Source organism: Nyctereutes procyonoides, unplaced genomic scaffold (assembly GCF_905146905.1).
Source record: "Nyctereutes procyonoides isolate TBG_1078 unplaced genomic scaffold, NYPRO_anot_genome, whole genome shotgun sequence".
NCBI lineage: Eukaryota > Metazoa > Chordata > Mammalia > Carnivora > Canidae > Nyctereutes > Nyctereutes procyonoides.
In genome coordinates, this window is record NW_026575046.1 from 159,979 (window position 1) to 182,564 (window position 22,586).

Below are 22,586 nucleotides of genomic sequence, written 5' to 3' on the forward strand. Positions count from 1 at the left end.
TGGAGGAGAAGAGGGACATTTCCTAATGATGAATAAGCTGTTCGACAGAAGCACAAAGCAACCCTAAGTTGTATACACCTAACAACACGGCTTTGTACCACGTGAATGAAAAATGAGCAGAGCGAAGGAGGAATGAACCCGCACCTCCGCTACGGATGCTGACAACCCCCTCTCAGCAACTGATCCGATAAGCAGGGAAAAAAACCAGTAACGTAGGAAACCAGTAGAGTAATACGATTTACCTTCGTCTGAGCAATGAGCTTGACGGAGCAGAAAATCCCCCCTGCCCCCGCCCCCGCCGGATCTCCATGACACGGGCTGTCACCGCGCGTTGGCAGAGTTGTGATTGATTCATTATTAGGAAGGTTCCCCCTCATGCTCATTACACAGACTTTTTTTTAAAAAATAGATTTTATTTATTTTAGAGCCAGAGAGCAAGAGAAAGCGTGAGTGAGCAGGGGAGGGACGGAGGGGGAGAGAGAGAATCCCAAGCAGACTCGCAGCTGAGCAGGGGGCCTGACACGGGGCTCGATCCCGGGACCCCGAGATCATGACCTGAGCCCAAATCAAGAGTCGGTGCGTCCCCGAGGAGCCCCCAGGCGCCTCCAGACTTGCTCTCACGGGAGTCGCTGGCAGGCCGACCTCCTGCTCCCACCGCCCGGAGCTTTGGCCTCAGCGCCCGCGGAGGAAGGAAGGGGCCAGGCCGCGAGGATCTGAGCGCCTGAGAGGTACAGAAACAGACCAGGATTATGACAACAAAGACTTGTTACGGGGGGTTTGTGGTTCAGAAGCCAGAGCAGCGTGAGCGTAGGAGCCAGTGTGGTTGATGACTAAGGACAGGAGTCAGAGTCCAGACCAGGCACCTGGGGCCGCCGGGCTTCCCCGCCTTGAAGCACGGGTGAGGTAAGGCTGTAAAAGGGGAAATGAGATAAAGAGTGGGCCAGGAAAGTTACGGGAGGCCATGGGGTACAGAGGTTAAGAGGATAGACTTTGGAGCCACACTGCCTGAGGTGGGTTTTTTTTTTTTTTAGGATTTTATTTATTTATTCATGAGACATGGAGAGAGGCAGAGACCCAGGCAGAGGGAGAGGGAGAGGCAGGCTCCATGCAGGGAGCCCGACATGGGACTCGATCCCGGGACCCGGGGTCACGCCCTGGGCTGCAGGCGGCACTAAACCGCTGAGCCCCCCGGGCTGCCCCGTATGGACATTTTTAAGGCTCGCGATGCACGCTGCCAACCTGGGTCTCCAAAAGTTGGGCCCATTGACACCCCCACTGGTGCTGTGTGGTGTACTTCCCGATTTTAAGGTCTTTTAATTGGAAAACAAGGCTCCCAAACTGCCTTGCCTCTGTTACAGATTCGTTTCCCTGATCCTCTAGGCCTGCTTTCTTTCAGGCTTTCGGGCCTCCTCCGGGGGGTCATTCGGGCCTTAGGAAGCGGTGGCCTGTGTGGTTTCCCCAGTACTGGCTCCTGTGGGAAGCTCAGCCCATGCCCCTGCCCCACCCCAGCCCCGATGGATCGAGCCCCCTCGGTGGTCAGGCTGAGGACCCGGAGGGGTGCTGCACCCCTTGCTCTGGGACTGCCCCGAGCACTGCAGTCCCCTTCGGGGAGGAAGGACAGCCCGTCATTTTGTAGATCTGAGGTCGAGTCGAGTCCACAGGCTGCTTACGAGGATCACCCGGTTGGGAAGAACCAGCGGCGCGGCCTGTTGGTTGACGCGGAGCGTGTATTGGCTGCAGCCCGCGCTCACGTCTCGGATGTTTGCAGACAGAAGCCCCAGCTATCACGAAGGAGCCTTCCAGCGTGTGACACTGCATGGATTTTAAACTTCCATTCATATTAAACAGAAATTACTTGCGTGTCCAATTGTCACCGTAAGATTTTCATCCATCCAACATTTTAAAGTAAAAGAGTAGCTGCCTCCCTATGCTTTTGGGATAAGTAGCCACGTCTCCATGACCCACGCGACTTTCTGGTCTTATTTCATGCAAACCTCCCCCCTCAAACCTCCTTGACCTTCTTTGTAGACCTGAGAAACAGCATGTTCCCTCTGGCCTCAGGGCCTTTGAACATGCCCTTCCCATTGCCTGGAATAGTCTGCTTCTTCCCGGAAATAACTTCTGACCCAGCAAGTTCCACCTCAGGACCTTCCTCTGCTCAATGGGAGCTCTTAGATGAGCTAAAAAATCACACCTTAAGAAAAGGCTCTCCCCGGTGGCCCAGACCATTTCTAGACCCTCTGACGTGTATCACGGCATCTTGGATTTGGGTTGTGATGTTTTGTAGTTTGCAATTCAGTGTTTACCCAGGTCCTTGTTGTTACCTGTCTGTCTCCGTCTTTCAGCCCCATGTGGGAGGGGATGGCTTTTCCTGGCCGCTGTGGGCTCGGCTGCAAGCTCAGTGCAAGGCAACTGGACTCGCTGAATGAGGTGCCTGGAAAATGGCCATAAGACAGCTGACGGCTTGGCTAGGTTAGTGGGGTGGCTGCGCATCTTTGCGTGCAAGCTCCTTACAAGGGAACACAGTATTTCTGATGCCTTAGAAGAGTGTCATTCACAGACGTGCAGGTTTCTCACCCACAAGAGATTGGGCCTTGATTCCACCTTTGCCTCAGTCTCATTTAAAAAGGGAAACAAGGAAAAAAAAAGGGGGGGGGGAACAAGGGTGGGGGTGACTGGGTGACAGGCACTGAGGTGGGCACTTGATGGGATGAGCACTGGCTGTTATTCTATATATTGGCAAATTGAACACCAATAAAAAATAAATTTATAAATAAAATAAATAAAAAAATAAAATAAATAAAAAAAAGGGGAACAATATCTTTACATTTCCTTCATCCTAAGACACCATTGACTTTGGGATGACTGTCTTAAAAACAAACCATACCCCCCCAAAAAAAAGCATCGCTCCCACATTAAATGTACATATTGACTGCAAAACACCCAATTCTTGGACATGTTAGCATAAAAAAAGAAACATCTTAGAATTTGGATGGCATTTGGAGTCCGTGCCACCAAGGATGCTGGTGGAAACAGAGAAGCGTGCGTGTTGAGTGAATCGCTAAGTGCCTTTTTGGGGTTTTCATGAAATCACACGGGAGCTTCTCTACGAGATCACCGCTGAGTGTTTCTGGTCCCACCCCCGGGGGACTCACCTCACGCGGACTCCGCACCCCTGTCCCTCCCAGATGAGTCCCAACACTACAACCCAGCACGGTGCTGCCCTGCAGGCATCCATCTCCGTCTCAGTTTCGCTCCTCTCGCTCCCCTCGAGTGTCGGGCGAGGCTGGAAAGGTCCACGGCCGCGGAAGACATTGCTCTTCGTTAACACGCAGAGAGTAAGGTCAACCCCCTAATTAGGCCGGTGTCTGACACGTTCCCACGTCAGGATCCCAGGCTCATTTCCTAGCTTTCCCACAGCTCAACCCTGGTTTATTCCTGACTCCCTGCTAACCTCCCTGATTCCATCTCCTCTGCTTTCTGGAATAATCTCACTCACTCTGACCTCCCTTCGCATACTGTCTGGGCTGATCTACGCTCTCGGCTCTCGACTCCAGGCTTCTGGCTTGGAATGTAGTCAGACGAGCACTGAGCTGTTCCTTCTAGACTAAACTCCTTGGAAGCTGGGGCTCCACCTTATTTATCTTTACCTTTTAAAGATTTTTATTTATTCTTGAACGACACACAGAGAGAGAGAGAGAGAGAGAGAGAGAGAGAGAGAGAGAGGCAGAGACCCAGGCGGGACGGGAGGACCGGGAGCAGATGGGGTCGGGGACCGGGGCCGAGGGCACAGTTGGGTGAGGCCATGCTCCCCGGGCCGCCCTGCTCCCTGGAGCTCCTGGGGCACACAGAGCACCCACTGAACACCCCTGGCCTGAAGACCTGGGCTGACTCCACTTTTAAGAAAATAGTGTCGTAGAGAATTATCCTAAGCTAGAAACCTCGTGATACGTGGAAACGGAAGTTTATGTATTTGAGGGGACCCTAATAAAGCACATCTGCATGCAACATGGCTTATTCTGTTCCAGGGCTCCCTAGGGTTTTAGGTGGGCTTTTGAAGTAGTGATTTTTTGCATCTTTTAAAATTGTGTACAGATATGATTTCTAAGTCTAATACCTCTTCTTTTTCAGTAACTGAATTGCATTTGTATCTTTATCCGGTGGCAGATGTGTTTCTGAGCATTAACTGCACCGTAAGTCAACGACATGGTCTTGCTGATTGGTAGATGATTTTCAGATTTCTTTTAATTACTGAAAATATGAAAGATAGCAATTCCGAATGAACGACAACAAAGTAAAAAAGCCCCAGTATGTGTAACGACAGGCTCAGAGGTCGGGGGATGTGGGTTCCAGCCTCAGCCTGCAGATGCTTGAACTTGATCGTGGGGAGCACGTTGTTTTCTCCTCTCACCCCCTGCCTCTCAGCCGTAGAGCACAGACGGGAGGGTCCTGTCACCCCAGAGATGCAAAGAAATAAAATGTAAAAATCTCCGCAGACAAAAAGGCCATATGCGCATTCAAATTAAATTGTGAGCCGAGGGGCTCCTGGATGGCTCAGTGGTTGAGCATCTGCCTTCGGCCCAGGGCGTGACCCCGGGGTCCCGGGATCGAGTCCTGCGTCCGGCTCCCTGCATGGAGCCTGCTTCTCCCTCTGCCTGGGTCTCTGCCTCTCTTTCTAGGTCTTATGAATAAATAAATAAGTAATCTGTAAAAAAAATAATAAATTGTGAGCCAAAGATGTTTCTAGGTGCTGCGGTTTCTGTGTAGGTTCCTTATAGAGGAAACTCCATCTCAGTGACAGGTTGCAGATTGCTCATCTGTTATAAAAGTCGGCAAAAATCCTTTATCTTTCCCTCTTTCCCTGCAATCCCACCTTCATTTTTCAAGCACCGCAAGAAATGGCCTTGCTTTCGGGGACAGACGTCTCGCGGGTGGCCATTCTGTGTGTGTTCTGTGTCGCCTCAAGCCTTTGCTCCGTGCCGCTGGCGTCCCAGGGGAAGGTCGCCTGTCGGACTGCTCCACGGAATGAGGTCTTACTCCTGAGCCTAGTTTTTCCTGCATTATTTTACCAGAGGCCAGTAGACATCAACAGGTAGATAACCTCTCCTCAAGCTTTGGAAGGTTTCTTGGGTAGAGGCTGTTCAGCCAGAACTGTCACTCTCCAGCTCTTTCCAAATCGTGTGATTTTTATCAGAATAGAGTTATTTGCCTTAAGGATTTTTCTAAACCGATTACTTTCCTATAAGAGACTTCCAATTGAAATAATACGTTTCTCATTATGTAGTTACTTTCATCGCTGGAGACTCAAAATACTTGAAAAATACCTTAAACTCCTCCGCAAGGACCACTGTCGCGTTTGTAGACTTCACACGTGGGGACACGCGGTGACCGTCTGATACCTTGCCGTCCTATTAATAAGATCCCGAAGCAGCCAGGAGTCCCTGCACCCTGACTGTCACGGCGCTCTGCGGGATGCTGGGTCGCCCCGGCCGGGGCTGCAGGGCGGTGGCCGTCCTAGAGGAGCATCACCGGCCGCCCCGACCTGCAGGTGCCACCCGGCCCCCACTCAGCCCAAGGGTGCCCTGGCCCCGGCCCCAGGCCCCAGCCCCTTTGCTTCCCCGTGCACTTGCCGGAAGCCTGGCCACGGGGCTGGAACCCAACCTGCAGGCCCGTCCCTGGGCTGCAGCCGCGTCTATGCACACCCGGGGCCCCGACTGCTGCCACCGTCTCAGATCCCCCGAGGACGCTTCCTTAGCGCCTTCCGTTTGAGACATTGGGCACTGCTCGGTGGCCGGGAGGTTTCTGTCCTCCTGGAAGGTGAGAAAGTGTCGTCGAGTGGGAGAGTGACCATGTGGCCTGGACGGGAATCTCCACAGGGCTTCGCTTTACAGTGCGAGGGTTTTTAAAGATTTTATTTATTAGAAAGAACGAGAGTGAGTGAGAGAGGGAGAGAGAGCAGGGGGGAGGCAGAGGGGGGCAGGGGCAGGCTCCCCACTGAGTGCAGAGCCTGACCCGGGGCTCGACCCCGGGACCCTGAGGTCACGACCTGAGCCAAAGGCAGACACTGAACCAACGGAGCCCCCCAAGGCGCCCCCACAAGATTAAGATTAATCTTCATTAAAATTAAAAGCAAAAGAGATCTTTCTAGAACTGATATATTTTTACTTAAAAACAGTTGCTTAATCCAAGGTGGGCTTTTCTCCCCTTCCACAGGGAAGGCCTCTTGGGTATTAATGGAGCTTAGTGGGTATAGTTCTTTTATTCGCAAGACGCCAGCGCCTAGGACGATCCATTTCAGTAGCTAAGGGAAATTTCTCCTCGAACTCCAGTGTCTCACAAAATGTTAATCGTGGTTTCATGAGAAAAGGATTTTTTCAGGCTGTATTAATCAGGGTTCTCCAGAGAAACAGAACTGTTAGGGTGTATATAAATAGAGCTTTATTATAAGAAATCAGCTCACGTGGTTATGGAGGCCGACAGCTCCAAAATCTGCAGTGTGAGCCAGCAGGTGCAAGACCCAGGAGAGCCGGTGTCCCAGTGAGGTCTGAAGGCCTTATGCTGGGAAATTCTCTCTTGGCTGGTCTTCTTGTTCTACTCGGGGCTCCAACTGATTGGATGAGGCCCACTCACATTGTAGAGGGAATCTACTTCCATCACAATTTACTGATTTAAATATTACTGTCATCCAAAACACCCTCTGAGTCGAAAAATAAAACTAACCGTCACAAATCCGCCCTTTGTCAACCTGGCACCTGTAGGCATCGCTTTAAACCATACGTAACCACCAAATTAAGACAATAACAAGGTCATAATTCTGCAGACGAGATACAAAGATCACGTATACAATCTAATACCCGCCAACTCTCTCTCCAGATGAGGCCGCAAAGTCCTGGAATGATCTTCATTCTTCTTGGTACCCTGTCGCCTAAATACGATGATGTAAAGTCAACAACACTTACTATGACACAAAATCAATACATCTTGTGTTACATGAAAAGGGGATAAGAGGGGGGGAAACGGAAGTACTTGCTTCATGCACGCACACACCCCTACACAAACACACACACATTCAAAACAAAATGAGGAAATACTCCTGCAAATTGCAGTCCTCATTCCTGCAACTGGCCACGTGGTAGTAGTTGGCACCGGCAGCGCCCTTCTTTCACCATCTATCCTGTATTCCCTTTGCCTTTGGCCAGCATCACCATCTGAGCTGCTCATGGGTTTTGTTGTTGTTGTTTTTAACCTTGTGGGGTAATCCACACCTTCATTCCTGAAGGGTCTGGGCCATGAGTAGTCCTGCCTGGATTGGGTTGTTATGCTTTACCAGTGATCTGCATCACAGGTCACGGTAATCCCACCGTGAGGGCCCTCCCGTCTCCCAGGGATGCTCTTCCTCAGCTCCACTGGGAGCAGCAGCCCAATTGTCCCTTGGTGGCCAGGATGATGACTCCAGCCCGTAATGTGACTCCCTATTTTGCCTATTGCTTTGGGGGCATGAGGAGCCCAAAATGGCCAAGTAGCAGCCTTAGCTTCTGGTTCAGTGGAATCATTGTTGTGTCTCCTGGTGGAAGCATTCCTCCCTTTGGAACTAGGACATCTAGGCCAGCAGGCCTGGAGTATAAGGCCCTGGGGGCAGGAAGCAGAAGCTTTGTAGGTGGGTTACTAGAGGTAAGAGTGAGTGATGCCACCTGGACCTGTGAATCCTAGCTCTCCGAGACCACAGCAGTGTGTGTTAGGAACCGATTTAGAGCACAGACAGCCCCCTGGAGAGCCTTGCTCCCGGCCCTCAAAGGGCTACGGCCTAGCTGGCGCTGTAACTCAGTCTTCAGAAGGGCGTTTTGCCATTCCACTGAACCAGCTGTTTCAGGGCGATGGGGAACATGGTAAGACTGGTGCGTTCCTTGAGCATGGGCCCACCGTTGTACTCCGTTTGCCCTGAAGTGGGTTCCTTGATCAGAAACCGTGCTGTGGGGAACGCCATGATGGTGGAGAAGGTGTTCTGTGGGTTCATGGATGTTTTGGAAGTTTTGGAAGAAGCGTTCCATGTAGGGAAGGCAAGGCTATATCCAGAGTAAGTGTCTGTTTCAAGAAGAACAAAATGCCGCCCCTTTGTGACGGAAGCTGTCCAACGAAGTCAACCTATTGCCAGAGAGCTGGCTTATTGCCTCACTTACGTACCAAGTCTTTATTAGTCAGGGTTTTCTGGAGAAATATGAGTGATGGGTTGTATATACATGGAGAAAGAGATTTATTAGAAGAAACTGGCTCGCACACTTATGGAGGCTGGCACGTCCAAAATCTGTGGGCTGGCAGGGTTGAGATCCAGGAGAACAGATGACTCAGTCCCAGTCTGAAGGCTGGAGACTAAGGAAAGCCAGTGGTGCAGATGGGATGTGAAGGCATCTGCTAAAGAATCCCATTTTGCTCAGGAGCCCAGTCATTTGTTCTAGTCAGGCCTTCAGCTGATGGGCTGAAGCCCACACACATCATGGGGGACGATCCACTTTACTCAGAGCTCACCAATTTGAACGTTAATCTCATCCAAAAACACCTTCCAAGTTAACCATCAAACTGGCAAACGCAACAACAACAAAGTGAGAGGAGGGAACACTGCAGGTTGCCGTCCTCTTACGGAGGGAGAACCGTCGTACACATCATCATAAGTGTTAATGAACATTAATGCCAGGCCTTGGGAAGTCCTGCAGTGAAGATGCCTTTTCATGTTTGTATGAACCTATCCTGCCTAAAATTATTTGCTCATAGGAAACCCCCCCCCAATTTTTTTGTTTTCTGTGAAAACTTGTTTCCATTTTGCTGTACACCTGTGTTTGGAGAAACACAGTCAGATGAAAAGCTGGTCTATGGGATGGTGTCTGTTAGAGCAACTGGCTGGTCTGGGGATTAGATTGATGACAGTAACCTCATTAACAGGCTTCATCACCCGAGTCTAGTAGCCTCAGTGGGGGTTTACGCATTTGATTTGTTAGGTGCCTACTATCCGCTCTGTTCACTAAAGCATGGTACCAACGCAGCGAGTGAGGGGTAGCGAGGGGGTGGGAGCGTGCTGCTAGTGTCCCCAGGGCCGGGCTGGGGAGCCCCACTTCCTGATGGAAAGGCTGGGTGAGCACAGCAGCGGCAGAGAGCACGGCGGCCGCCACCAGTCAGGGCGCGAAGAGGGCCCCACATGGACCCCACGCACCGCTGCTGATGTAGGGGACGGCAGGTGCCCTTCTGTCCTCATCAGCGCTGAGTGATGCTGACTGAAAACCAGCATCTGCAAAAGGCACAGAAAGCGAGAGAAATCCTCATAAAAGGAAGCTCGTAGGTTCATGACGTCTCTTAGCTCAAGGCAGTAACGAAGCAATCTCTCCTGAGATACTGTGGCTCCCTGGGGCCCTTCTGGAAACATCCACATGGCCCAGAGCAGGCGTGTCTGTGAAGCCGCGGCCACCTCGGTACCCCCTCCCGCTTCACTCATTTCCCTTCTCCCTTCGCTCCCATGGCCCCGGTACCAGGTCAGCTTTGCCTGGGGCGGCTTTCTTTTAGGGAAGCCGAGAGGACCACGCCAGGGTCGTCCAATCGAGGTCATTGTGCCTCACTCGTGACTTTCTTGTCTACGCGAGGAAGCCGAGTAGACCTGGGAATGGAATCATAACCTCATCACACAGGGGAAGGCCTTCGCGGCCTTGCTGCCCGAGCAGCACGAGGCTGTGGCCGCATGTGCAGAGGTGTAAAGAGAGTGGCTGTGTCGGGGCCTCATCCCTAGAGCCCCGGCCTGGGCGGACGGTGCTGCTGCAGGGCCCACCTCGAAGGCAGTGCCTCCCTGGAGACCCGGCCTGGGGCCCTCCTTGGAGACATGAGGTCTGGGTGGACGGTGCTGCTGCAGGGCCCACCTTGCTGGCTGCCCGTTGGTTGGAGCGCTGCCCACACCACCTGCCCCCTGAGACCCCCACGGCCCTGCCCTCTCCAGGGTGTTTCTGGGCGGTTCTGGCCAGCCTGAGCAGCCTGTCTCCTCTGCTCCTGTCCTCCCCGGGAGCCAGTGACTGCTGTTGTTGGGAGCCCTCCCGTTACAAAGCTCTGTGGATGAGCACTGGGTGTTACACTATATGTTGGCAAATTGAATTTAAATAAAATTAAAAAAATTAAGACGACGACGACGACAACAACACAAAGCTTTATGGATTTGGCGTGCTCTGCTCTGCCCTACTTTCCCCATAAACTCTGTAACGTTAGTGCCAGAGTTTTGAGAATGGGGGCTGTGTTCTGGAACGCACATGACTCAATCGAGCAGAAATGTCAGTGTCTCTTTTCAGGGAGACATGAAATAAAGACTTGTTGGGTGAATTAAATACACTACACACATTTCTAGGGGTACACAGGGTGGCTTGGCCCCATCGTCGTATCGTCGTATGACTGTGGTTTTTACTGTCTGTCCACGGCAGGGAAGATTTAAAGCTCTCACACTGCAACTAGTTAAGAAAGACAGACTTCCCCCCAAGGCAGTAAGTGCATCGCTAGGTGTGCAGTAGGCCAACCTCACTGCTCCCCCCGAATCCACTTTTCCCTTCTCCCTCGTGTCTGGGCCTTGAGACACTGGATGGACTGGGCTTGGTCACTCGTGACTCTTGCCGTCTGGTCTCCTGTTGGATCCAGCCAGTGGGATGCCACGGACGGATGAGGTGCTCACACCTTAGTGCTTCCATTTGTGTGCACACCTACTTCCCGCTGCGATCTGTTGGCCTAACAACTTTCTCTGAAGATTTGTGCATTTTTCAACCGTCGGAAGGGAAACGACGACACAATTTATTGACTCTTGTTATAATCATCCTCGGCTCATTAGAAATTCGCAAGAAACGGAGGGGAGGGTATTTCACTGTCTTCAGATGAAGCGAAGGTCATCTTTTCCTTGCAAATGTGTATCTAAATAAATAACACAATAGAATGCAATTTTGAAAAAGTGCCATTTAAAGCATAATTCCATCTGTTTTTAATGACTCAGAAGATACTTTAGTAGACAGCAGGGTGGGTTGTGAGTGACAATTATAAATCTACTAAAGATATATGAGAATTCTGGTTAATAGAAACCAGGCAGCAGAATTTTCTACACGTTGGGTCTAATAATCCTGTACGTGTTTACTATAAAAATTCTCTGTGAACAATGCTAAATAACTAACAAAACACAGTCCCAGAAAAATGGCCTCCTGGTAGATTTTATATTTTTGAAGTAAAGTCAGAAATATTTGTTGACGGTCTCCTGTGTTCCAGACACTACTCTGGTGTGTTTATTTATTTCCTTTCCTCCTCAGGGCAACTCAACGAATTGTTCTTGTTTTTGCTTTTTTTAAAATTTCTGTTTTAAAGAGTAGGAAAAAGGCTCAGAGAAGTCAAGAAACCAGTCCAAGGTCACATACCTGGTGAGGGCAAGGCCTGGAGGAAAGCCTGGTCAGTTCGATTTTAAAGTTGCTCGTTCACTGGACCAACTGCCAGTCAAAGGATTGTCAAATGGGAATTTGAGAATTCACGGCTTGGCTTTTCTGAGCTTTCATGGTTTTGAGTGATCCTGAAGAGGTTAATCCCAGCCAGCAATGACCACGAGGGCTTCTCTTTCTATTTCTTCCTTTCGGATGGAATGGATTATTATTTTTTTATTTTTTATTTTTTTATACATTTATTTTTTATTGGTGTTCTTAGGACTGAGGCGTCGCCGCGGGCCCCACCCTGCAGGGGCCTAATGTGCCGGCTGCGGGACGATCCTCCACAGTGACGGCTGCGGGTCACGGCCCTGGGAGGCCCTGGGATTGAACTCCTTACCCAAGGGGGGGTAATAGGAGGCCGTCCCTTCACGGGCACCTACAACGCTGTGCATCGAATCACGGAGTCTGAGAGCTGGAGGCCAACACTTATTATGAAAACAATAATTTTTACTTACTCTTGAAGACCTGTCTCAAAACAGTAGACGCTACTCGGCAGGCAAAAGGCAATCTTTATTCTTCGTGTCCCGTAAGCGAGGCAAGCAGCTCCGCGTGAGAAGTGAAGGAAAGGCTTGGTTGTCGATATTTTTTTTTTTATGTTCCTCGGGCTTATATCCAAGTAGACGTTAAATCCCGAGGGTGACCCAGAGCTGGAAGGTCACTCCAGGCTCGCCCGGTGGACACGGCCAGCAGGGGCACGAGCGGCAGGCGGCATCCGGACTGGGGTGCATGCGTGGGTGTCCACGAGGCCTTTACCTGGAGCTTGATGTTGGCCGACAAGCTAGTCAAGGGGAAGAGGGAGTTTCTACGAGGAGGCACGCCACGAGCTCCCTAGGTCAGGGGGAGGGTGTGTGCGTCGCCCAGCCTGGTGCCCCTTATGTCAGACCGGGGACAAGCTTGTGTTGCTTAACGCAAGGGTCGACGTGGAAAACCAGCCCCATGTGAGGTCCTACGCGAGAGAATTCTGCAGGCATGTGGCTTCAATGCAGGCTAATTTTGAAATATTCTTTCCCTCTGAGTCCATCATGCTTGGGTTTAAAACATTTAGGGATTTGCTCTGCTGAGCTACGCGCGGGTCACGGTGGTGGGATGTGAAGGATGAAGGCATTCACAGTCCCTTCAGTATTTATTCAGTGTTTGATCTCCAGCTTCTAGAACTGTGCCTGCAGTACTTGGTGTTCACTGAATGGATGGATGACTGGATGGGGGGAGAGAGGAAATAATGAATAAACTTCCTGCATGATGGAGGGGGGCAGGGAGGAGCTCTACCGTACCCCACCCCGTGTCCTCCAGGCTGGGCCCAAATGTGAAGCATGTGGATGATCGGGTTCTACAAGCTCCCGCACACTTGCCCTTCTCCGCCCGCCCCCAGTGGGCATTAGCACTTGATCTCCCCCCGACCAGAACCATGGGACCCACGGGGCCTTCGGGACAGGAAGGGTGAACCCCAGCATATCCATCTTTCAGTTCCCTGGGTCAGAGTGGCTCCTGGAGCATTCACAGAAAAGCACATGTGGCGTCCACCTGGAGATGGGGCGGAGGAGGGAGTCACCCTGCGAGGCTGGGAGGCCGTTTCAGCAACGCAGGTGAGAGCTGCGGACGGCTTGCGAGCAAACACAGGTGGTGGGAATGGCCCGGAGGTGATGTGTTCTGGAAATATTTGTAGGGAAGATCATCAGCGCTTATTGGACTCATCATACCGTGCCCTGAGGCCTTAGATGTCCCCAAATAAAGCGAGTTTATAGTTTCCAGTTGAGAATGTTGGATACACACCAGCTATTGCTAGGAACTGGTTTTTTTAGAAGGGCCACTACATTCATTGTTTTTGAATTTCTGAGTACCATCTGTTTGCTTCTACAATGTGTGTCTTTCCAGCCTCAATAGAGACCTATTGAAATGGCATTTAATTCAGAATTTTTGCACCTTTGAAGTCACTGCAACTTTTCCTGTCGCCCTAGCATTGCACACCCCCACCCCCCACCCCCACTTTCTTTTTAGCCATGACGGGCTCCGTGTATCGCAGGAACACCATGCCCTATGATCTTGATTGTAATCCCTGGAAGGAAAAACTTTAAAACTCACAGGCACCCTTAAAACGCATGCGTGATCTCCTCGCCCCTGATCCGTAGGCTTGCAGGAGATGGAGGCTGTAGCAGAGAAGGTGCATGTCCGGTGTCAGGACCCCGAGCCATTTTAATTAATCTATTAACTAATTAATTTTAAAGATTTGCATATGTATGAGAGAGAGAGAGAGAGAGAGAGAGAGAGACACGGGGAGGGGCCGAGGGAGAGGGAGAGATTCCCTGCGGAGCACAGAACCTGACCTGGGCCTTGGCCTCACAACCCTGAGTCGCTACCAGAGTGGAAACCAAGGGTCCGTTGCCCAGAGGACTGTGCCACCCAGGCAACGACCGCGCCACCCAGGCACCCTCCAAGTCATTCTGAAGGCAGAGTCTCAGGGCTTCCTCTGCTCCTCCCATGAATTCCCTAGTTCTTTTCTGGAACCCTGAAGCTTCCTTCCCCGGTGATTCCCTGCAGTGGCCAACAGCTTCAGGGCCTGCCCTGGCCCCGGTGGGTAACGCCCGCCTGCCTGCCAGCCATTGTCCGGTCATACCAGGAAGGTTGCTTAGACCAGGGTCAGTCCACCCGCGAGGATGCAGGCTCTGTGCACCTGCCCTCCTGCTCTTACGCGTCTTCTGTACTCAGCCCAACCGCATGGCTTCTCCGGTCTGTGCCCCTTGCTTAGCCTCACTCCTGGGTACGTCTTCCCGTCCTCAGTGTCCCTAGTACAGACCTATCACTCGCTGCACAAGTGTGGGCCCGGGACGCCTCGCCAGCTGGGGGCCTTCCCTGTGCACTCTGGTTTGGTGTCGAGCCTCAGGCCTTCGTCTCGCCCCTTCCCCGGTGGTCCTGCCCTCTGCGCTTCACGTCCCTGGGCAGCAGCAAAGCCATCGCCCTGGCTGTCTCCACTTGGGACTTTTTGGCAACAAGAAGTTGTGTCCTAGTTCCTTGTATTGCTATTCAGGACACCCCTCGGGGCACCTTTCCGTTGGCCCACATTGGGGCCCAAGATTTCTAAGTTCTACCTCTACCGTCACTCATCGACTTTAAAAATTCACCCTCTTAAGCAGAAATTTCATTCAACGACCCTATCTAGTGTGATTACAGCTTCTAGATTTAACCTGTGCTCACTGGTCTGTATTTACGGAGGAAATCTGCTCACCGGGCACTTTCTGTTTTCTCTCTTGAAAGGCAGAAGTTACTTCTCTGCTTCCATTACTGTGTAATGTAACCAACACCAGCGGCTCTGCTGTAAGGCAACCAGGAGGACATCTGGAGACAGCGGATCCACCGATGACTGTGGAAAGGTAATTTCTTTGTGAAATGGGAGGAATAGTAGGAAAACACTAGTGTGCTTTTTCTCCTGCACTTTTGAATTTGTTGTCGTACCCCCAACGGCACCGAGGTGCCCATCTGCCTCACGCTTGTGCCACTGTGGTAACTAATGGGGGATTTGTTGACAATTAGAAAGCTAATGTCAAGGGAAATAAAAAAACTAATACTCAGATTCTGGCATTGAGAATAGGCTCTTGCTACTAAGCAATAGACCTGAAAGCCATGTTTTGCTGAGAGGAGATGCCCAAATTAGCACATCGAGGTCTGAGGCCCAGCCCTTCTGTTCCTGAAGTTATGGGGAGAAGAGGGAGGGAAAGGCCCAGAAAAAGGAAGGAATAAGACGTGTAGTCTTAAAAAAAAAAAAAAAAGACATGTAGTCTCTCCCCACCTCTAGCTTTATTGAGGAATAATTAACAATTAAAAATTGTATATATTTGAGGCCTACAGTTGTGTAGTCTATGTGTATATCGTGAGATGATCACCACAGTCTAGGTAATTAATATATGCAGCCCCTGGCATCACTTCCTTTTTCTTTATCTCTTAGTGAGAACACCTAAGAGTTACCCCCTCAGCCAATTCCAGGTACGCAATACAGTGTTTTTATTTATTATTTATTTATTTACTTTGGTCTTTTCTTTATTTTTTATTTTTATTTTTATAAATTTATTTTTTATTGGTGTTCAATTTGCCAACATATAGAATAACACCCAGTGCTCATCCCGTCAAGTGCCCCCCTCAGTGCCCGTCACCCAGTCCCCCCAACCCCCGCCCTCCTCCCCTTCCACCACCCCTAGTTCATTTCTCAGAGTTAGGAGTCTCTCATGTTCTGTCTCCCTCACTGATATTTCCCACTCATCTTCTCTCCTTTCCCCTTTATTCCCTTTCACTATTTTTTATATTCCCCAAATAAATGAGACCATATAATGTTTGTCCTTCTCCGACTGACTTATTTCACTCAGCATCATACCCTCCAGGTCCCTCCACGTCGAAGCACATGGTGGGTATCTGTCGTTTCACAATACAGTGTTTTTAAGTCCTCACGTCTTGCACTCTGTCTCCGGAACTTTGTCATCTTGTGTAACTAAGACTCTGCACAACTTGACCAGTACGTCCACGTTTTCCCTCCTCCCCGACTCCTGGCAGTGCCACTTTACTTGCTGTTTTAGATTTCACGTGTGAGTGACGTCATGCACTGTTTGTCTTTCTGTGTCTGACCCTCACTCCGCACGTGAAATGAGGTTCGTCCATGTTGTTGCAAATGGGAGCGTTTCCTGCTTTTCTGAGACGCTGAATAATATTCCACGGACAGATGCACATTTTATTTATCCATTTATCTGTTGATGTACGTTTGGCTTGCTTTCCTGTCTTGGCTGTTGCGAATCATGCTGCACATGGGATGCAGACCTGTCTTTGCGACAGTGATCTCATGTCTTTCAAATATGTGCTCGGGAGTGGGAGTGCTGGATCATGTGGTAGCTCTATTTTCAATTTTCTGGAGCCTCCATACTGTTTGGCATAACAAGTGCACCAGATTAGTCGCACAAGGTTCCTTCTTCTCCACATCGCCTCGATCATATCTTTCTGGGAAAGAATCCAGAGAAAGGAAGGGTGTCTTGTAAGTTGAGGTGATGCTGAGAGTGTGAGGGTTTTGCTCCAGTTTTGTGTTTGGAGTCTGGGGGGAGATTGTCCTGCAGGCAACGTGTTCCCTTGTGAACCTGGGGACAGTCTTCTCCAGTAACACACAATGGGCCAGGATCATTGGCCTGAGTTGCCCTTGCTTCTTGGAGAGAGGCATGAGTGGGGAATGAACGGGCCATGAGTGGGGCATGAGTGGGGCATGAACGGGGCATGAGTGGGGCATGAGTGGGGCATGAACGGGGCATGAATGGGGCATGAGTGGGGCGTGAGTGGGGCATGAACGGGGCATGAGTGGGGCATGAGTGGGGCATGAACGGGGCATGAATGGGGCATGAGTGGGGCGTGAGTGGGGCATGAACGGGGCATGAGTGGGGCGTGAGTGGGGCATGAATGGGGCATGAACGGGGCATGAGTGGGGAATGAATGGGCATGAGTGGGGCATGAGTGGGGCGTGAGTGGGGCATGAACGGGGCATGAGTGGGGCATGAGTGGGGCATGAGTGGGGCATGAACGGGGCATGAATGGGGCATGAATGGGGCATGAACGGGGCAGAGACACAGAAGGGGGCTGAGTCAGGGGCTGCAGTTCAGCCCAGCCCCGTCTCGCTGTGGTGAGGGGGCAGGTGGGCCTTCAGGAGAGGCCAGAGGAGGATCACTCAGGCTTAGAGCTAATGGATGTTGTGCTGGAGGCTCAGCGCTTCCAGCGCCTGTGGGAAGGGAGGATGGTCTGTGGGCAGAGAATACCTGGCCAGGTGTTACTAATGATGTGTTCTGACCTGATAGAGGAAAATTAAAGCGTAGTGCACAGGCTCACATTTTCCTTAGTAACAAAGCCAGGAGGACGTCTCCAAGAAGTTGACGATAGTTGCATCAGTTGTTAGAGTTATAGATGGTCTTGCCTTTTCCTTTTCTGCCTCTCTATTTTTTAAGTATATTTTGTTATGGGAAAGTGTTAATTTTATTTAAAAAATAAAACTTTCTTTAAATAACCAAAAAGAATCATACCAGACACCTTTAATATTACTTAATATTTCAAAGCCATCGCTAGAAGTCTATGGACATAAATCTCTCCTTAAGTTCCTTAACACATACATATAATGTCACACAAATAGGATCGTACTTTTAAAATCCAGCCTCCTTTATTATTCTCCTTTCCACCTTTCTTCTCCACCTGCATTGGCCCTATGGTCCACTTCCTCGTGCAAAGCCTTAGCAACCTGGTATGTAGGCTTCAGTATGGTTTTCCTTGCAGCTATGTACAAAGACGTATGAGTATTCAGACAGACACCTGTACATCGTGCACGTACATACGGACATTTAAACACACATACAGGTAATTATTATTATTAGGGTAATACTATGAAGACATCTCTGCATTTTATCTTTTGTCCTCACTACCATCTCCTGGAAAACGTTCCCAGTTAACCGGCATGACTCCAGTTCATTCTTTTAATGCCCCTGTAATGGACCACCTGGTGGCTCAGTCGGTGAAGCATCCGCCTTTGTCTCAGGTCATGATCTGGGGGTCCTGGGATCGAGCCCCACATCGGGCTCCCTGCTTGACGGGGAGTCTGCTTCTGCCTCTCCCTCTACCCCTCCCCCTTGCTCGTGCTCACTCTTTCTCGAAAATAAATAAATAATAAAATCTTTAAAAAAATAATGCCTGTGTAACATTTTATGGTTGTTGTCATAATTCCTTCTCCCATCTGTAAAATATTTGGACATATTTTTCTTGATTCTTGGAGATGTTGGCTATTTGGCCGCCCTCATTTGAAAGCTTATTATATCTTCTATATTTCAAATAAGTTTAACAATGAAGTGTTTTTCATCTAATGATGTTTAATACACCTAGATTGGGGATCCCTGGGTGGTTCAGCGGTTTAGCACTTGCCTTTGGCCCAGGGCTTGATCCTGGAGTCCCGGGATCGAGTCCCACGTTGGGCTCCCTGCATGGAGCCTGCTTCTCCCTCTGCCTGTGTCTCTGCCTCTCTCTCTCTCTCTCTCTCTCTCTGTGTCTATCACGAACAAATAAATAAATAAATCTTTAAAAAAATAATACACCTAGATTTTTATCCACTTATTTCTAATGACATTCAAATATGCTCTTGTATTTTGGGGCTAAGACAATACTTCTTGGCTAATGTCAGTGGTATGGAGTGAAATCGTAGGGCAGGTAATGAGCAAATATTTGAGAATCTCTGTTATGTAAGATACAAACTTCACTTTAATTAGTGGTTTGCCACAAAACCCCTTAGTTGACTTTGTGTGAGGGATTTCTGTGGAGAGAGTAGAGCTGGTTCAAGATCAAGAAGGTGGTGACTTCTATTTCATTAATCAATTGTTGGAAGATGGGCTTGATCTTCAGAAGGCAATAGGGTTTTTACAGTTTTATTGATGTTTTTGTTACACATAATAACATAGGCAGTACTATACATATAGGTCTACTCATAGGTATAGGCTGTATCTGATTTTTTGAGGTTAGTAAAATAACATCACCTGCTTAGTGTCAAACTCTCCTTGGTCTACAGCAATTACCTTGTACCCCAAAGATTTGAGTTGCTTACCACCAATATCTGAGATAACTCTTCATTATACACAGAAGTCTAAGTTTTTGAAAGGTTATATACATCTAAATCTTCACTTAAGGGGCGCCCAGGGGTCTCAGTGGCTGAGCGTCTGCCTTCGGCTCAGGGCATGGCCCCGGGGTCCCGGGATCGAGTCCCTCACCGGGCTCCCTGCATGGAGCCTGCTTCTCCCTCTGCCTGGGTCTCTGCCTCTCTCTGTGTGTGTCTCTCATAAATAAATGAATAAAATCTTTAAAAAATAATGTCTCCACTTAATTTTTTTGGACTTTTTTGGGTGAGAATCTTATTGACAGCCGATGAAGACTATACTTTTTATTTGAGTGTGCCAAGAGCTTTAAATCTCGTCAACCGAATGAGATAAAATATCGCTTAGCTGAGTTAACTCGGGTGACAGTTTATAAATCACTTCCTATCATTTTAACCACAGGAAGGAGAGGTTGTTAGCCAGTTATCCACGCCTTAAAGGTCTGACTGTGGCTTCTATTACAAACAAAAATTGGGAAACGTATTCATCCACCGTCATAAACTTTTGACTATATTTAAACCAGCACATAATGAAAGTTTTTTCTTAAGCTTAAGTTTAAAACCACGCGTGGGAGCAAAGAGGTTTGCTAATGTCTCTAGACACACGGACAGTTTGTAATGTGTGTTGGATAAGATCGACTTTTTAAGCAAAAACTTTCATTTCCTCTTTGCAGGGAGTGGAAATAGAATTACCTGAGAATCTACCCAATATACTCATTACTGTATTAGTCATTTGACTCTGGACAGAAGTCCGGGTGCCCTTCACACAGCGAAGACACTTAACTAAAAGGGAAATTAAGGTTCGGGTAAAGCTAATGGCCCGGAGAGAGTGGCAGGGTCTCCTTCGTAATAACAGGGCGTAATTACAAGCTTTGCCTTTGGAATGTTTTTCTGCCATCACATCTCCTCTCCGAGGCTGGCAGAGAAGGTGGGATAGAGGCAGCTGCGGTGAGAGGCCTGTGCGAGAGTGTTCTCCACCACCCCCGCGGCCCTGCCGGTGTGGGCTGAGATCCGGCCGCTCCACCTCCAGCCTGACTCACACGCTGCAGCCCCGGCACATCCGTCTCTGCCCTGAGTGTCCTGCGGGCGGGGCTGCCCGGCCTCCTCCTGCCTGGCTCGCTGTCGGGGGCTTCAGGAGCTGGAAATCAGAGACAACGCGGCAGCCCTGCCTTATCTGCTTCCTCTACGGATGATTGAACTGACCCAAGGAGACTGAGTGTCATGTGGGCACATCCTACACGGGGACGCAGGTCTGATCCCGTAGATCTGTGTCCTTTCTACCCCTGGGGCCACTCCACCACGTAGCCATGATTCTCCCTCCTGGAGGCTCACCTCCGTGGAATTCCTGGGGTCCTGGCAAGTCAGTTACCCTTGGGAGAAGTGCGACGTTGGCCGACCTGAGCGCCAGCGGTCAGACGCCTGTCTTGTTGGGGAGGATGGCTCTAAGTCGGGCTGCTCTGTGTAGGGGACTCACTTTGAAGAAGAGATGAGCTTGAGATGACAAGGTTCTTTCTCTGGGGCCTGAGACACTGGCCTGGGGCACCGATGAAGAGTGAGGTCACAGCTTCTTCTGTGGCGGCCCTCCCTCCAAATCCCCCTAACACCAGTCCCCACCTTCAGCTTTTGCCACGTGAAATGCTAGTCTGTGCATCTTGAGAACATTTAGGGGGGCTGCTGATATCTCCGACTACATTTAGCTTGGAGCTTCTTGGCTGAAGCTGCTCCATAGAGACAAAATATTATTATTGGTACTTTGGGGCCATCAAGACTTCCAGCTGTATAAGCTGCTCAGCTTTTTTTAGCTTCTCTTGTGTGGCAATATTTTCATTCCCCGAATGAAGGAAAACAGACTTCTAATTCTAGATAATATCAAATTTGTGACAACTCCATCAGGATGTAGGTGGAATTAAATTTCTTTACAAACACTTTATTTATTTATTTATTCATATTATTATTTTTTTTACAAACACTTTAAATTCTGAATGGGCCTAAGTGACTTCCCCATTCATTTTCTGTTTAGAAAAATCAGAAAGTAAGCTGCATTTCTACCTTCTTCTTCTTCTGGAGCTTTCCAAGGAAAACTCTACTAGTGTGGGCTACCTGGTATAGGGAGTAGAATGAAATAAGGAATTTTGGGGAAAGAGAGGCATTATTGTGAGAATTAACCATTATTTTTTCAGTGAAAGATGTAAGCAGCCCTTAGCTGGGGGTGGCATCTGAGCGCCCTCTCAGCAAAGTCCTTCACTGATGGCTTCTCATACTGGAGAGACTGTCAGGATTCTGAGCAAATCTTCATCCATTTACTTTCAAAGTTTGCCTACTGGATTCCAGGAGATGTCATAGGTTATTCTGTAAAAGAGAACACTAACCATGCATTTTTTTGCCCTCTAAATTATACTTAAAAATTAGATGTAAGAAGACTTGTTCAACACATACGACGTTCCATCCGTCTGTGATGTGGACACAGACTTGTTTGTTCACTGTCAAACTGGCACGAGTGTTCTCTTTGAAGACCACTGATTGAGGCTATGCACCCTGCCTCTCAGCTTCAGTGTATATTAGTCATGTTATTCTATGCATTTAGGGCAAAAACGATCGCATTATGCAAACTCACTTCTTAAGATCTATAGCTGACAGGGGCGCCCGGGTGGCTCAGAGGTTGAGCGTCTGCCTTTGGCTCAGAGTGTGATCCTGGGGTCTTGGGATCGAGTCCCCCGTCGGGCTCCCTCCATGGAGCCTGCTTCTCCCTCTGCCTGTGTCTCTGCCTCTCTCTCTCTCTCTGTGTCTCTCATGAATAAGTAAATACAAACTTTAAAAAAAATCGATAGCTGACAGAGGAAGTTCATTTTTTTTTGAAGATTCTATTTATTTATTTGAGAGAGAGTGAGAGCCAAAGAGATCACAGAGGGAGAGGGAGAAGCAGGCTCATTGAGGAGCAGGGAGCCTGACACAGGGCTTGATCCCAGGATCCTGGGACCATGAACCAAGACGAAGGCGGACGTCTAACCAAGTCACCCAGGCGCCCCTGACAGGAAATTTAAACAGAAAGTGAGATGCTTGTGGTACTCAAAGTATGTCTAGTATAAATGAGCTGAAACAGGAATACTTTGAAGAGAATATGAATAGTCACAGTCTTTGGTTTTTATAAAAATTACTCAAGATAAATTATGTAATATGAAGGACCCTAACTCATGATCTCCCAAATAGTAGAACAGCATCGGGCCATACCTCCCTCTTTTTGCTGCAGTGTGCCTGTAAGAAATCAGATTTTTCATTCTGACACTGCAGGAAAAACCAAATATGGGCACACTGCTCTTGGAGCTCTGCAGAGTTGTTGAGATCCTGGGTGTAGTGTAATGAAAGGAGCTCAAACCCAGGCTCCAGCTACTTACTTTCCCTTTGAGCAAATGCTTTGGCCTCACTAAGCTTTTGTGTTCTCCTTTATAGGATGAAATATCAGCAGCAGATCG

The 22,586-nt window shown here is 49.3% G+C and overlaps 1 long non-coding RNA gene across 1 annotated transcript; it reads right to left on the reverse strand.

Moving 5' to 3' along the window:
• Positions 1-1,011: 1,011 nt before the first annotated feature.
• LOC129509651 (uncharacterized) lies at positions 1,012-3,559 on the reverse strand. The gene is made up of 2 exons (XR_008664381.1): positions 3,156-3,559; positions 1,012-2,434 (listed from the first exon to the last, which is right to left on the reverse strand). It is a non-coding gene; the product is annotated as an uncharacterized LOC129509651 (long non-coding RNA).
• Between the last annotated feature and the right edge of the window lie 19,027 nt (positions 3,560-22,586).